Source organism: Sander lucioperca, chromosome 18 (genome assembly GCF_008315115.2).
Source record: "Sander lucioperca isolate FBNREF2018 chromosome 18, SLUC_FBN_1.2, whole genome shotgun sequence".
NCBI lineage: Eukaryota > Metazoa > Chordata > Actinopteri > Perciformes > Percidae > Sander > Sander lucioperca.
Genome location: NC_050190.1, coordinates 4476507 through 4491137, shown reverse-complemented (window position 1 = coordinate 4491137; position 14631 = coordinate 4476507). Strand labels below are relative to the sequence as shown.

The window sequence follows — 14631 nt, the reverse complement described above, 5'->3', positions numbered from 1 at the left end:
GATCCCACATTTCCTTTTTCATAAATTTGTATCAGATTGTATCCCCCTTTCTCCCAATTTGGTAGCCAATTACACCCAACCTATTATCCAGTAGCAATGGACTACAGATGGAATGTAGCTTTTAGCTAAATCTGGTGTGCCCATCTCTTTGTTTATTGCAAACATAACGCTAACCCTAACTTTAAGAAAAATCTTAGAAATGTGGAAACATAGGGCCTAATTTTCAGTGAAAAAAAAATTCTTAGAAATGTGGGACCATAGGGCTGTGGGACCATTGGGCTGTGGGACCATTGGGCTGTGGGACCATTGGGCTGTGTGAACATAGGGCTGACCCCGTTGAATCAAGGGTAATGTTTTATTTAACATTACCCTTGATTCAACGGGGATAAGATGGATAAATGTACCACTAAAACGCCAATGTCAATGTCTTCTTCGCAAAACCACACAATGCGTTAGGTGGGCACATATTGGTACTTCGCTTAACGTCAAGGCAGCGCCCCCTTTTGGGGGATAGAGGTGTGTTTGGATCGTAAATTTGACAGATGTGTATGGATTTATTTCTTGTTAAACAAATGTTTGTTTTATACACATGTCTAATGTTTAGTTTGTGAACGATTCCTTAATAAATTAAGGTTGATCGCCGCCACGTCCCCTCAGTCTTCCCCCTTATAAGTGGATCAACGACCCGACACGGTGGCCGCATACTGCTTATGTGGAAATACTGTACATATCTGATTTAATCCCTATTGTTAGGCGGAGTGTCGTCTGTGATTAATCAACCTGTTATTAATGACCAACTGTTCAATCTATAGGCAGTAAGACAGTAAAAGAGTGGTTAAACACCGGCGTGCTGATGTTGAATTCAGTCTTAAATGAATAGGCAATTGCTTGTGAGGAGCTACAGCGTGATGGTCCATCTCTGCAGCTGAAGCAGAGGTGGGAAAGAGAGAGAGAGGCTCCACCAACGCTCTCCTTTGATAGGAGTTCAGCTCGCTTCCATCATGATGAATCATGCAACAGATGCTGTGGAAATGCGATGGGAGTGTTACAGTAAATTCTCAAGTCAACACTTGTGCGCTTATGCATCTTAAACAGCTAGCTGGTGCTTTTAAGCCACAGTGATTTGCAGTGAGTGCAACAGTTCACTAGCCCAAAATCAGAAGGAACCATCATCAACTATCATCCCTCCTCATCAAGAATGGAGATCAGCTGCAGCGTTAGCGTCGTGGCGCTCTAAGATCAAAAACAAATGACGTCACTGTGTCAGCGCTGTGAGTGGGTAAAAGCCCACGCAATGTTACTTTACACGCCTAATGAGGCAGCTATATCGACTGTGAAAGTGCCTTGCTAATTATCATCCCTTGTGGATTGTTGTGAGTGCAGAGTTTGGCTTGAGAGCACGGTGCCCATCCGGATGCATAAATCATCAGGACATGGTTACAGGCATGCAGATTAATAGAGGTTAATATGGGTGGGTGCTGGGACTTCCAGGAGATGGGTGGCAGGCTCCTACGTGTGTGTGTGTGTGTGTGTGTGTGTGTGTGTGTGTGTGTGTGAGATGCGACGCAATGTCAAAGGAAGAAAAAACTTGACATAAGCTTTCAGCATCCAGCTTTTAATGGTATTTCTGCTTCGTTGGATAACAGAGTGGAGAGAGCGACAGGAATCACAGACGAGACGCAGAGAGTGTACGATGTGGGCCAGACATCAAACTCCCAGTAAGCACACCAAACCAACAACCCGTGTTTTAAAGACACAGAACATGTTCATTGTAGATGTTCTGTTGGATCCGGAATCCTTATGTTCTCTGGTGAATGAACAGCTCTGTGGTCTGCAGAGGGGGTCACTCAAGGTATAAGGATAGAACATGGCATGCTGGGTGAAGCTGCTGGCTCCTGATCATTTTCTAGGAAAAGTGGTGGATATTTCACGACATGCAGTATGGGAAAGTTGGCAGTGATAGGCAGGTAGCACGGAGGGCAAAGTTAAAATAAATGAACTGTGACCTAGATGGATGGAAAATGTCGGCATGGTAAGCAATCACACCTGGCTTCTGTCATATATTTATTGTAAATACATGTAAATTGCAGCTTATTATTCCCATGAAACACGGTAAGCTGTAGCTCCTGCACCCATGTGTATCATTGTGAGCCTAAACAGCAGAAGCAGTGGATTCAAGCAGTAAACTGCAGCCGATTGGTTAATTGGTTGTTGACACAGGTAGGATGGTTTCTAGGCCTCCGCAAGAGGAGGCGGAGTTAAAAAACTGTAGTCACGCTGTACAGATTGTATTTATAGTGCGCTCCATTTACCTCGGAACTCGGACCCGAGTTGAATGTATTCCATTTACAAGTCAGATTTTCATTGTGGGGTTAGCTCTAGCCAGGTTAGCCATTGTTAGCAATACCAGTTGATAACAACGCATTACGCTGTTTTTTGTGCATACAAACAGCATAACAACATGTCCACAGATAGAAGTTGGACAGGACTCTGTGTGCAACTGATTTAGTGAGACACAAATTAGACAGAAGTGCTGATAACTGTATGTTACTACAGCTTTCACAGCTGTTGATGCACGGGGCAGCCATGTTGGACTTGTTCTGTATGCATTTACACTTTCCATTAAGGTGTGTTTCTACTGTTAGTCTAATGCACAAGATAAAACTGGGGAATATGTCTTACCAAGCTTGGTGCATTCAAGCCTCCGTGGACACCTGCAGTGAAGTGAGTACTGGCTTAAGGACACCAATAATTTTTAATTGCACAGGTTTAACCAACTTACAAGAATATAAAAGCATATTGATTTTTTTAAAAGCACCACATGCTGTTTTGTAAAGTGCAGTCTTTAAAAGTAATATTTGTTTCATTTAAATTTGCATCATTGCCTGTGTGTGTGTGTGTGTGTGTGTGTGTGTGCGTGCATCTTCTTTGACGATCCATTTGGAAAGTCCAACTTCCCAGTGCCGGTTTATTTTTCTTCATAGGAAGCCAGGGGAACCCAGAGTTCTGACTTATAATAAAAAACGGAATAATGATCCTTCCATCTATTTTCTTTTTCTAAATTCTGTTTCAATTCATTCATCTATTTCAAGAATATTGTTAGAAGGAATTCAGAGATGGATTGATTACATTTTTTCATTAAAATGTTGTCAGAGGCTGCTGCACCTGTTTCACAATGATCCTTATGCAAGATTCACATAAAATAATAAATAGGATACAAACAAGATAAAATAAGATAGGAAAAGATAAAATGCCAGAGCGACAAAACGAAAAAATACTTAAAGGAATGAAAAGTATGTACATGTATATACAAGTGTAGAATAACATTTACAACTTGATTTTTACAATTTACAATTAGACCTACTGTACATTGTTGTGCAAAAAATGCTCATGATGCCCTTGCAACATAGTACATCAGATCTTAAATCAAGACAACTATACTGACAGCACAAAGTTGTCACTCATGACCAAACCACACTTTTGAAGTGCTGCTGTTGGTTGAACGCTAGATTGGAAATGTATTTTGCTGATGCTAGAGAGGCTGTCTGAATCCAGTCAAACCTCCCTGCCACAACAGATCAATAGGCCTACAGACAAATAACTAAAAGACACTATAGAAAATATTATAGGAAACCATCTTCAATCATCACCTCGGCGAGCCAGGGGTCGGGTTGCTTCACTGTGCTTTACCTCATCATCGATCACCAACGACTTTTCATTTTTGACAACATCCTGTGTGCTAACCACGGAGCTATTCATATTTAAGACTTATTAGCATCGGGTATAAACGCCTTGCAGACTTGCTTGCAATAAAAAGAATTGAGTTGAAACTTGAAACGGTTTTGCTCATTTGATATGTACTCGCGTGATTCTTGCAATTTTTGGGTGGTTTACTTGTGGTTGAGCGCATTCTTTGTAAGTCGCTTTGGATTAAAGTGTCAGCTAAATGAATGTAATGTTAAAAATAAATGTAATGACTGAACTCTTAAGTCTCGCAGGAGAAAGCAGACACAGCTGGCACTTTCTGCGAAAGTTGCCCTCATCTTGGAAGGTTAAATTCTAAAACATCCATTTCACAAAAAAAAAAAAAAAAAGAAAAATGCCACTGCTCTTACACCGAAGACAGATGATTATACTGTATATGCACTGAAATGTAGCGCACCACGACATAACTGGACTCTCTAATAGTGTTCCTTGTCTTTATGCCAGCAATCATTTTGTCAGAGAACATGGTGGATCTGTCAGCTTCTGAACCTCTCAGATTTTCTTTGGTTTCCTCCCTTGTGTTGGTGCTTACAGTAGATATAGTGGAAGGTGGGGGTTCGGGGTAAGGGTGGGCCCCTAGCAGCGGCAAGGGAGACATGAGGTGAAATGGAACCCACGCACTGAAAAGAGACGAGAGCCCCCGAGGCGCACAGACTTTTTCTCTGTCCCATCACACCTGTTTACAAGAGGAAGCGGTGATGTCACCCACTTCAAACTTTGGGGACAATGGTGGCTGGAAGAAAGCAACAGGTCACAAGGGGCGGTGGGAGGAGGGGAGGGGAAGGAATGGAGGGAGGGAGGAAGGGGTTTGTCGAGGGGCCTGAAGAAGCTCTCCGTTTTATTTACCATGGACACTATGTTTTGGCCCCTTCGCCTTGAGCACAATAACACTTGCGGGTTCAAGTTCCTGCCGTCCCCCTATTCTCTGTCTCCTTCCTTTAATTCAGTATCAGCCTCTCTCTCATACATCATATGGCTGGGGCTCAAAGACATGAATTTCCCATCTATTGAGACTTCTCTGTAATTACCTTGAGAGGAGGAGGAGGAGGAGGAGGAGGGGGGGAAGGATAAAATGGGCAAGTGAAGAGAGGGGGGGCACATATTAAAAGTGCCTGAAAAAGAAATACTCGGCATTCTTCTATCACTCTTCACAAAATGCAATAAAAGAATGAAGAGGAGGGAGGAGGGTGGAGGGGGGGGAGAGGTGTTGGGTATGTGTTGGGTACATAAAAACGGGATGCGTTCCAGAAGAGTCGGTCCCCGGAGGGAATCTGAATAAATTAATCACAGCGATTGGCTTTCTGTTTTTTTTTTTTCTCGCCCTCCTTTCCTCTGGCAGGACATTGTCATATAATTGGGCCCTGGCTCCGTGCGGGCCTCTGATTGGCCGAGACGGAATGTGAGAACCTGAAGACCTCGGCCAGCAAGGCTGACAGGGGCTCAAAAGGGCAGCTTCTCTCCCTGCCTTGAATGGAGAGGAGCTGGGGAGGTAGGGGGGAGTGGAGGGGATGTACAAGGGGGGGGACCATTATACAGCTACTAATGGAGCGGCGGATTTGGAGTGGGATAATTAAAACCAATGGAGGTGGGGGAAGTGTGTGTGTGTGTGCGTGTGTGTGTGTGTGTGCGTGTGTGTGTGTGTGTGTGTGTGTGTGTGTGTGTGTTTTCATGTGTGCACGTTCACATGTTTGTAAGAGACAAGAATGAGCAAGAGGCCATGAGAGGCAAAGGAGTGAGAAGAGATGGAGAGACAGAGAGAGAAAGAGAGAGAGAGTGAACCCCACCAACAAAAGCAGGGATGTGTGTCCCCCCCCCCCCGCCTGCTGTGGGCTCCCAATAGCCAGACATCTGCCTCATTATAGCCTGCACTTCACTGCATGCTGCCCATTGTCCATAGCCATTCTGTTTGTGCACACCATTCTGAGGACCGGCAGAAATAGCTGCACAGCCACAATGTCTCTTAACACGGAGCGAGTGGTGGCCTGGAGGAAGTTATTTGTTTTGAAAAACCTGCCTTGAAATCAGCCATTGCTGGGGGAGAGGCAGCGATACCTGGGAGGCAAAGTGGGGAAGTCACACAGCTTGTTCTGGAGGTTTTTTTTTATTCCCCTCACAGTTGTCTGGTCAGGGAAAAGGTGCCCACTGAATCCACAGCTTTCATTCTCACCACAAACACTATACCGGGTGATTTTATATATAACACTGTTATACAAGCTGTACACTTAATACTTTACATTGTAGCAAAGTGTAATTTCTTCAGTGTTGTCCCATTAAAAGATATAATGAAATATTTACTAAAATGTGAGGGGTGTACTCACTTTTGGGAGATACTGTACATGTTCATTGTCCTTACATGCAAAATAGAGCAACCAACAATCACAATAACCTGTCACATATATGTTAGATACATAACATACCTGTATGTGGTATTGTTGTAAAAGTTGTCAGATGGATAGACTTAGGCTAGATGGGGAACAACTCAATTTCCTCATAATTTAGCGCAACCAAACGTAACAGGTGATGACATCACAACAGATTGTTGTAGGGGGGGCTGCGTCATGCCAAAAGTGTTCCCCTCTTTGCATTGCAAGGGAGGATATCATGTGTGATGTCGATAAAATGTTGTGGCCAAACAGAAAGGAGATTGGATGGTACATTTGCAGCATATGTTCTGTTAATTTTGCTGTATCTTTTTTTCTGTACAAGATTTCTTTGTGTATTTGCGGTTGGCAGGTGTGTACATACATTGAGCAAGTCTGGTGTGTGCCATGGCTGACATCAATACTATTCAGCTGCCTAAATATACAATGTTAGCAACTGGCCAATATTACAGAGTGGGTAACTATCACCCTTTCAGAGTACACTGTCATTTGACAAGATGTCTTTGCATTTTGACTGTCTTGGTCTAAGCAATGATAAAGGAACCTTTTGTTTTGATGACAAGGATGTATTCATTGTTGGATTTATTTACATTTGAAACATGAGCTAATTCTTTTGATTACCTTTTGCAGGTCACATCAAGTCATGTGCTGAATGTACCGCGTGGTGTGAGGATTGTTTTGACAATTGTTAGTTTGATTCAGTAAATGTGCCAAATTGATTGAGAAAAACTGTAATGCACAGAGAAGCCATGTTGGATTTTTAAGGTCAGATTTGGTCAGGGGTTGGTAAAGATTCTACTCTTTCCGAGTCGGAAATCCGACTTCAGGGGAATTTGTAAATTCCGACTTCCCTGTTCAAATGGGACGCACCATTAGTGTGCATGTAGACATACTCAATGTTTACCCCTTGAGAGTTACCCTTTATAGAGTTTGTCCATGAATCACTGAGAAAGGCACTTAACTCCACAGACTTGTCAACAGACAATCACTGTTGTTTTTCCTTCACACAATATATACATTTTTAAAACCATTTCTGTTTTAAGGCTGTTGTACCATTTTTTTCAAACCTGAGTGATAAAAGAATCAAATATTCACAAAAAGCCCAAACACACTCATTGTCAATCTGAACAGCTGCTTTCACTTACTTTCCCTAATAACACCTCTTCAGGGGACTGAGCAGGCACGTGCACACAGTGTGCTGTTAGTTTAATTGCACCGGTTACAGTGGGACAACTTTATTATCTCATGTTCACAAAAGAGAAAAATAATCATGATTACAGATAAACTATTCTAGTAGATACAGTTAGACTGACACAGGGTTTCGAGTGCCAGCATCTTTTTAAGGAGTAAGCGTTTTGTTGAAGGAAAAAAATGATCAAGCTGGCTTCATTATTGACTTCAAATTAAGAGAAATGTCTTGCTCCGTCATTCCATTTTTGCTTTCTTGCTGTTGCTGATGAACTTTGCGAAACAGTATTCTCTTTTGTTGTCTGCCAGAGTTTTTGTATTGAAGCAGCTGATGCCTTAGATTCTGTGTCAGTCTTTTGCACATTATAATAGTAATATTAAGGTTGAGTTTTTCTTAGGAGGCACAGAGAGAGAAGCACACGAGTTAACGAGGGACAGGTGAGGCACATCAGGGCGTGCAGACAATCACAAAGGCTGGAAAACACAAGGCAGGAAGTTAAACAAGACATGACACAGGAGAAACAGACACTACACAGTAAAACAGGAAACTGAAGCATGAAAACACACACAAGGATGGAACTAGGAAAACAAAACACAGAACGAACACGGGTAAAACATAACCATGATCAAATAACCACATAAAAAATTACAACTGAAAACCACAACCACAATACAATGTTTCTCTCACAGAAATAGACTGCTCGTCATCACTCGCATTTACGTGGTCAAACCAGTCGCCGCTAAGGTTGGAGACAGACGCCGGCAGAGCAGAGCCAAGTCTCTGTGAGCGAAACAGTCAGTACGTTTACATGCACACCAATATAAAAGCATATGCCGGTTGGATATTCCGAATAAGGCCTTTTTCCGAATATAGCATTTTCCAATTAAGACGTGGGATAGTCCGGTATTATTCGGGTTTTAGAGACATTCTGTGGACATGTATACAGCACAATCAGAATATGCGTCTCCATCAGGGTTTTACACCCAGTTCACAGCCTCTTGCCTGTTTACGGCTTATGGTCAGCTCTGTGCGTTGCTATGGTTGCTGCACAAAAACCAACCAGCCGACAGTTTGCAGGGCTGTGGACCCGATAAGAAGGAGAAACACAGCTACTTTTAAACATTATCAAAGACTTGGATATCAACAGGTTTTTGGATATGCGCAAACATCGCTACGCGGACCTTATCAAGAAGGTCCAACAAGTCCTCCACCGCTGGTAAATTTTGAAGAAATCGTATTTTGCACGGCTACATGTAAACGGTAATATTAGTGGAATATTCACTTTCATTAGCCACGTAAACAGCTTAGTCGGAATATCGTCTTTTCAGAATAAATGAATATTATGTGCATGTAAACGTAGTCAGTGTCTGATTATTTTCAAAAAAACAAGCTGGTTTGACCATGTAGATGGAAGAAATGTGCACTAGTCCAGAACACAGGACCTTCTTCCTGTATTTACCTTCTTGCTCCCGCCCCCAGACACATCCGACCAATAAGAGGAGTGAACGTTCTTGCGTGGTTTGTAATGATGCATTGCGGTACGCTTCAAACATCAAACAAACTATAGGTGTGAAAACGCCCTAAAATATGACTATTCAGTTCTTTTCTAAAAAAGCAGCTTTGAGGAGTGACTCTGCCTCTTTGATTCTTTAGCAGGGAAACCTGCATCACACCACGATACACTTACAATCATACACAAACACCTTTCGATTCTCTTCAACATAAAGTTTGAATAAATGTTGTCAGCGCACATGCAAATACACATTAAGTATGTGCACAAACTGCTCTCGTTTCTTTAGGTATTGACGTCGTTTTGCCAGAAACGAAACACATTAGATGTACTGAATGAACCTGGGGTTCAGTCCAAGTGCATTTCATCAGTCTGGTTGTACTACAAGTGGGTGGAGATTTATTCCAAGGTTGAGTAATAGCTTGCTCTAACGTCTAACTTTCATAACAAGCTATGACAAGATAATCTGACCGACTTTTGCTAATTCGCTGCACTAATTACACTTGCTGGGTTTGCGAGGTGTTAATGCATTTGGCTAATTAATCACCACAGAAGAGTCCCATGCTGCCTGCTCTGCTGCACATGTTCCAGACAGAGAGAGTGACGTGAGAGAAAGGGAAAGACCACGAAACCACGTTCATCACTGCAGATTTTCTAACCTTTTATGCCACTTTTCACCTTAATGGTAGACAATGACTCAGAGGATAAGGATAAATACAGGACTTGAGCACATTCTTTTCAAGTTGCCGGCTGATAAACAAAACAGGCGAACTTCAGAGATCATAGCTTTTCATGTGAATATTTTAACAAGTAAAAAGTAATTTTTTTTTTTTATTATTTTAACTTTAATCCCAATTTTATCGAAATCACAATATGGATTAGTGCAATATCCAAATCGCAGAGGGAGGCACACTATTTGTTAAAGGCAAAATATGTGTCAAACCATTCTGAATGAAGTATTGTGGTGCTGCAGAGACGTCGCGGCCTACAAATCCTATCATACCAAAGAGACTACACTGACTAGCTAGCTGACTAGGCTGAAGAAAAAAATCTTAGTTTGGTACAGATCCTCACACTGTAATCATTTAATTCTTTTTTTTTTATTATTGTTTTTCAATGTAAATGAGAACGATACAAAAATGATCATTCCCTTCAATATCCTGAATCATGTAGCAAACGCAATATCAGTCAAAATAATCGCAATTAGATATTTTCCTCATATCATGCAGACCTAATAGAGAGAAGACTTACCATTCATGACACAAACTGAACCACATCTTAATTTGTGAGGAATGCAAGCTCTCTTCACACAAAAAAGTAAATAAATAAAAAGCGTCAAGACAACCCTCGCCTGCTTGCACATACCAAACGGGCACTTAGTTTCAAAGTAGCGCTGGCCACCATGGCCTGCATACTTTCATATAGCGTGCTCCCTTTTCTCCGTGGGGCCTGAGGTGAATGTGGCCTTTGATAGTGGAGGGAAAGCAAACATGTAGCCGGCAGCTCTCGCCTGGGAAAAGAACATCCAAACTGAGTGGGCTGTCTTCAGAGCGACAGCCTGAGCAAACAACCTGAGAGGGCTTCATGAGAGTGTGGGGGGGGGGGGGCTGCTGGGTGACTGAGGGGCTTCATGGAGCCAGCCGGGGTCCTACCTTTCATACAACAGAGGCTCTTTAACGTCTTCAGGCGGCCATCGGAGTGAGAGATGGTGAGATATGATCCAAGAGGTCATTTGAAAAACACAACACCTACAAAGTGATTGATAGCAGTCATAGAATAGCTCTTTGTGCTGACGATGTAATTTTATTCTAAACACAATTAAACACATCCAAACCAGCACTGTTAGATCTAATCGGCCTGTTTAGTGGTAGTATTTCCGGAAATAAAGTAAATGCTTCAAAATCATCACTGATGCTGCTTAAGGGAAAGACAATATATAAACCAATACTTATTTACTTTCAAGCTCTCATCTAATATGACATATTTAGGCATCAAAATAAACACCCAACTAACCTAACACCAGCTGTCGCTGTGGTCCTGCTGCACGCCCTGTTACACCCTGCTACGCTCTGCTGTGCCCTGCTACGTCCTGCTATGCTCTGCTGTGCCCTGCTACGTCCTGTAACGCCCTGCAGTGCCCTGCTATGCCATGAACTATTACAACTACTATTTCCAGTCACTGTTCCATTATCTTTATTGTGACTATTATTGCCACTGTTCATCACATCCCCAACTGGCACCTTCAGACACCACCTACCAAGAGCCTGGGTCTGCTGAGGTTTCTTCCTAAAAGGGAGTTTTTCCTCACCACTGTCACACTAAGCTGCTTGCTCTTGGGGGAATTACTGGAATTGTTGGGTCTTTGTAAATTATAAAGTGTGGTCTAGACCTACTCTATCTGTAAACTGTCTTGAGATAACTCTTGTTATGATTTGATACTATAAATAAAATGTAATTGAATTGAACTAACATATTAGATTCTCTGTCACAATTCAGCCAAGGGTGGAGCAATGTTTCATTTAACCCTTGTGTTGTCTTCCTGTCAACCTTGAAAAAAACCTTTTTGTTTTTGCTTTTTCCAACGTTTTAAATTGTTACATTTTTCTTCTACACATTTTCAGCGCTTATTTCTACGTCTCACAAGTACAGTCTACAGTCAACACAAGGGTTAAACCAGGAAAGCTAGATGCAGGATTCCAGATATGGGCAAAGAAAGGAATAAGTAAAGTAGGTGACCTCTTCAAAGAAGGGATTCTAATTACATTTGAAGAGGGGGGTTGTTAGCATAAGAAAGATTGATAGCATAACATAGGCTCAAATTTCTACATTTTGGAGTTAGTAAAGTTCTAATTACTGAAAAGCTGTGATCTTTAATCAGCTTCTTTTTTCAGTAGAAAAGGAAGAAATACCACAGTTTAAAGAAGTAGCCAAAATAGGGTTAACAACTTCCAAAGATAATGAGCTGCATCACATGGAACTTTAAAGTTAAATATGTCTCTGACTTTTTAAAACGCCAAGTGCTTCACAACTACTAAACTGATCATCTTAAATTTAGATATAATAAAAATGTGCATAACAGTTAAACTGGGAAATTCCAACAGCTGAAAGTTATGTGATTAGGTAGATCATTTTACTCTCCAAACAGCTCTTTAATTTTATTACTGGAGAGCACATTGACCGAGCCCCAATCAAAAGTTTAATTTCGGCCTCTTGGTAAATTACTACAGCTACTATAATCTGCTGCTGGAACCAGATCCAAAATGACCCACATTATCGGAACACAACCTTATTTACGTAAGAAACCATTTTGCAACCAGAGGCAAAAGATGGGATGGCAGTCGGTCTAACCTTTTTAGAAGTAGGGTTGGGCATCGTTTTGTTTTTAACAATTCTGATTCTAATTCCAATTCTTCTTTCAAATCCAGTTCTTATCGGTTTTCGATTCTGATTGTTTGTGGAGTTGAAATGGGTCACATGCTTATTTCACAGATAAGAGGAAGATTTTATTTTGATTCAATGGTGGATGGACCGGTTCTCGATCCTATTTGGAAAGGGCATTTGTTTTGGGACTTGTTTGTACTTAATTGATGAACTTCTGGATCTGAAAATGCATCCAAACCATACCTCAGAAGATAATTTGGACATTGGCTAAAACTACGTACTCTCTATTGAGGAGAGATGATGCAGCTCGTCATGATTGCTATCTCACTTTAGATTGAAGTTAACAAAGAAAATTTGCTGTAGCTTTAAAAGTAGTTTTCAACATACATCATTATTTTTTTTAAAGAACAAAACTTCAGCTAATTACCTCTTTTTTAACCGAAGGGATCTTTGAAATAAAATAGTAACATAGTATTGGTTCTGACCTTGGGCAGAGAATCATAAAACATTTTTCATGCCATATGGGGACATACTGGCATGGAGGTCAATACCTCATTGTAGGCTCCAAGTCATAATTCAGACAACCACCCCAAAGATTTTATCCTTGAAAAAGAAAATACAAAATATGTTTCTCACCATCTGAATGAACAATCAGGGCTCTGTTGGTTATGAAAACAAAAACATCTGCATGCAGTAAGATAAAGTTAATGCAGGTACAGAGAGAGACCAGACTCTGTAAATAGTATCATTCCTCATTTTGCCTGTGAATGAACACATGCATGTGGCTGTGAATGGTAGAGGGAGCCTTGTTTATCCAGCATCCCCCCAAGTCGTGACTACTGTTCACGCAGCCAGGATCAGAGCCCGTGGATCCGGGCTTTGAGTGTTTAGCCCGTGGATTAGCTATTGTGCCAGGCTAGTACAATCACCTCCATCCCTAGCTCATTGCCCCCCCCCCCATTACGCCAACTTCTATTGTGGACACCCAGCACTGAGGGGGGTCCAAGCCAAGTATATTCACTGGGGAAGAATGGTTGATTTGGGACCAAATTGTCGTTTTAGTCAATTGAAGTTTATAGATTGAGCTTGCTGGATATCAGGCTGTATCAGGTTCAGGAAGTTTAGACTGCAGCTTGTCCAATTGGCGCGATTTTAGGAAGACATTAAATTGGAGCCCCACTGATTTTAGTGCTGCATGGATGGATAAATTGTTGTTCGTCAAGATATACAGAAGCTATAGCAGCACCAGTCCCACTTAAATGTTTATGTTTCATAGTGAGCTTGAGAGTTGGTTGTAGAAAATTAACCTGGCTAGAAGTTTCACCTTGTTTCCAGTCTTTATGCTAAGCTAGGCTAACTGCCTACTGGCTCAAGCTGTATACTTAACACAAAAACCCCAAATATTGAACTTTCCTTAAACAGAAACCTGCATTACAAAGATTGTTAGCTTCAATCTAAAGTGAGATAGCAATCATTTACCAAGCGTGGGTTGATTAACCTAGAAGGAGGGATTAATGAAAAAAAAAGTTGTGGACATAAAGAGCCAAGTGTAGCATCCATTGACTCATAGTCCTGACTCATAGTCAGAATATCTCTTCTGCATTCATTTTGACCATATTTTTTGTAAGCTGTCTCTTAGGTCCCCTAGCTTTATGGAGATGAAATACTAAATCCATGGATTGCCAGTTTTCTGTGTTCACACATTATGAAAATTAAGCAGGTAATGTATACAGTGCGGCCAATTTTGTTTATTCTAAAAGAAAAGGACACCTATTTCTGAAAGTCCCCTCAGATAAGCATCAAGACAAAGCTTCCCTGCACTGGACACATATCGAGTTTTACAAAAAAACAGCATGTGAGGCCACTTATTTTCCTCTTATTTGATGGGCATAAATGCAGGACATCAAAATACGTCAAAATACGCGTCTGGATTTTATTCATTGTTAAATGGCTACTGAGACACGTCTTAGATTGTCAGTCCTCCATATATGAAATACTGCAGCACTTTAGTAGCACTGATGAGGACAATTTCTTTATATTAGACCTTTTTATAGTAGATGTTGGACGAAGGAAGAAAAACCTTCAGAGGCCAGAGATACAATGATTTTGTTTAAAACAAATGCCACAATGCATCAAATATCCATTAAACAAGAAGTAATTTTACTAAAGCAAGTACAACATCCATTAATACGGTGATTTGGAATTGTTCCTAAAATCAAGCTCACTATAATGCTTGTTTTTTGTTTTTTTGGGGGGAAAAAACTGTTAATTTTATACTTCATTTAAGAATCTGGTTTAACTGTGGAATAGGCTGTAAGAATTAACCATTATGAACTGACATTATATACAGCACATAACCATTTTAGGCCAGCAGCCTGTGACACATGTAAAATAAAAGATGTGTG

The 14631-nt window shown here is 41.1% G+C and overlaps 1 long non-coding RNA gene across 1 annotated transcript in view; it reads left to right on the top strand.

Annotated features, from left to right (window-relative positions):
- Positions 1–2: 2 nt before the first annotated feature.
- The window catches only part of LOC118493692, a 16576-nt gene continuing 1947 nt past the window's right edge, over positions 3–14631 (top strand). The window contains exon 1 of the long non-coding RNA XR_004895646.1: positions 3–136. This is a non-coding gene — a long non-coding RNA (uncharacterized LOC118493692). The remainder of the gene's footprint in view (positions 137–14631) is intronic.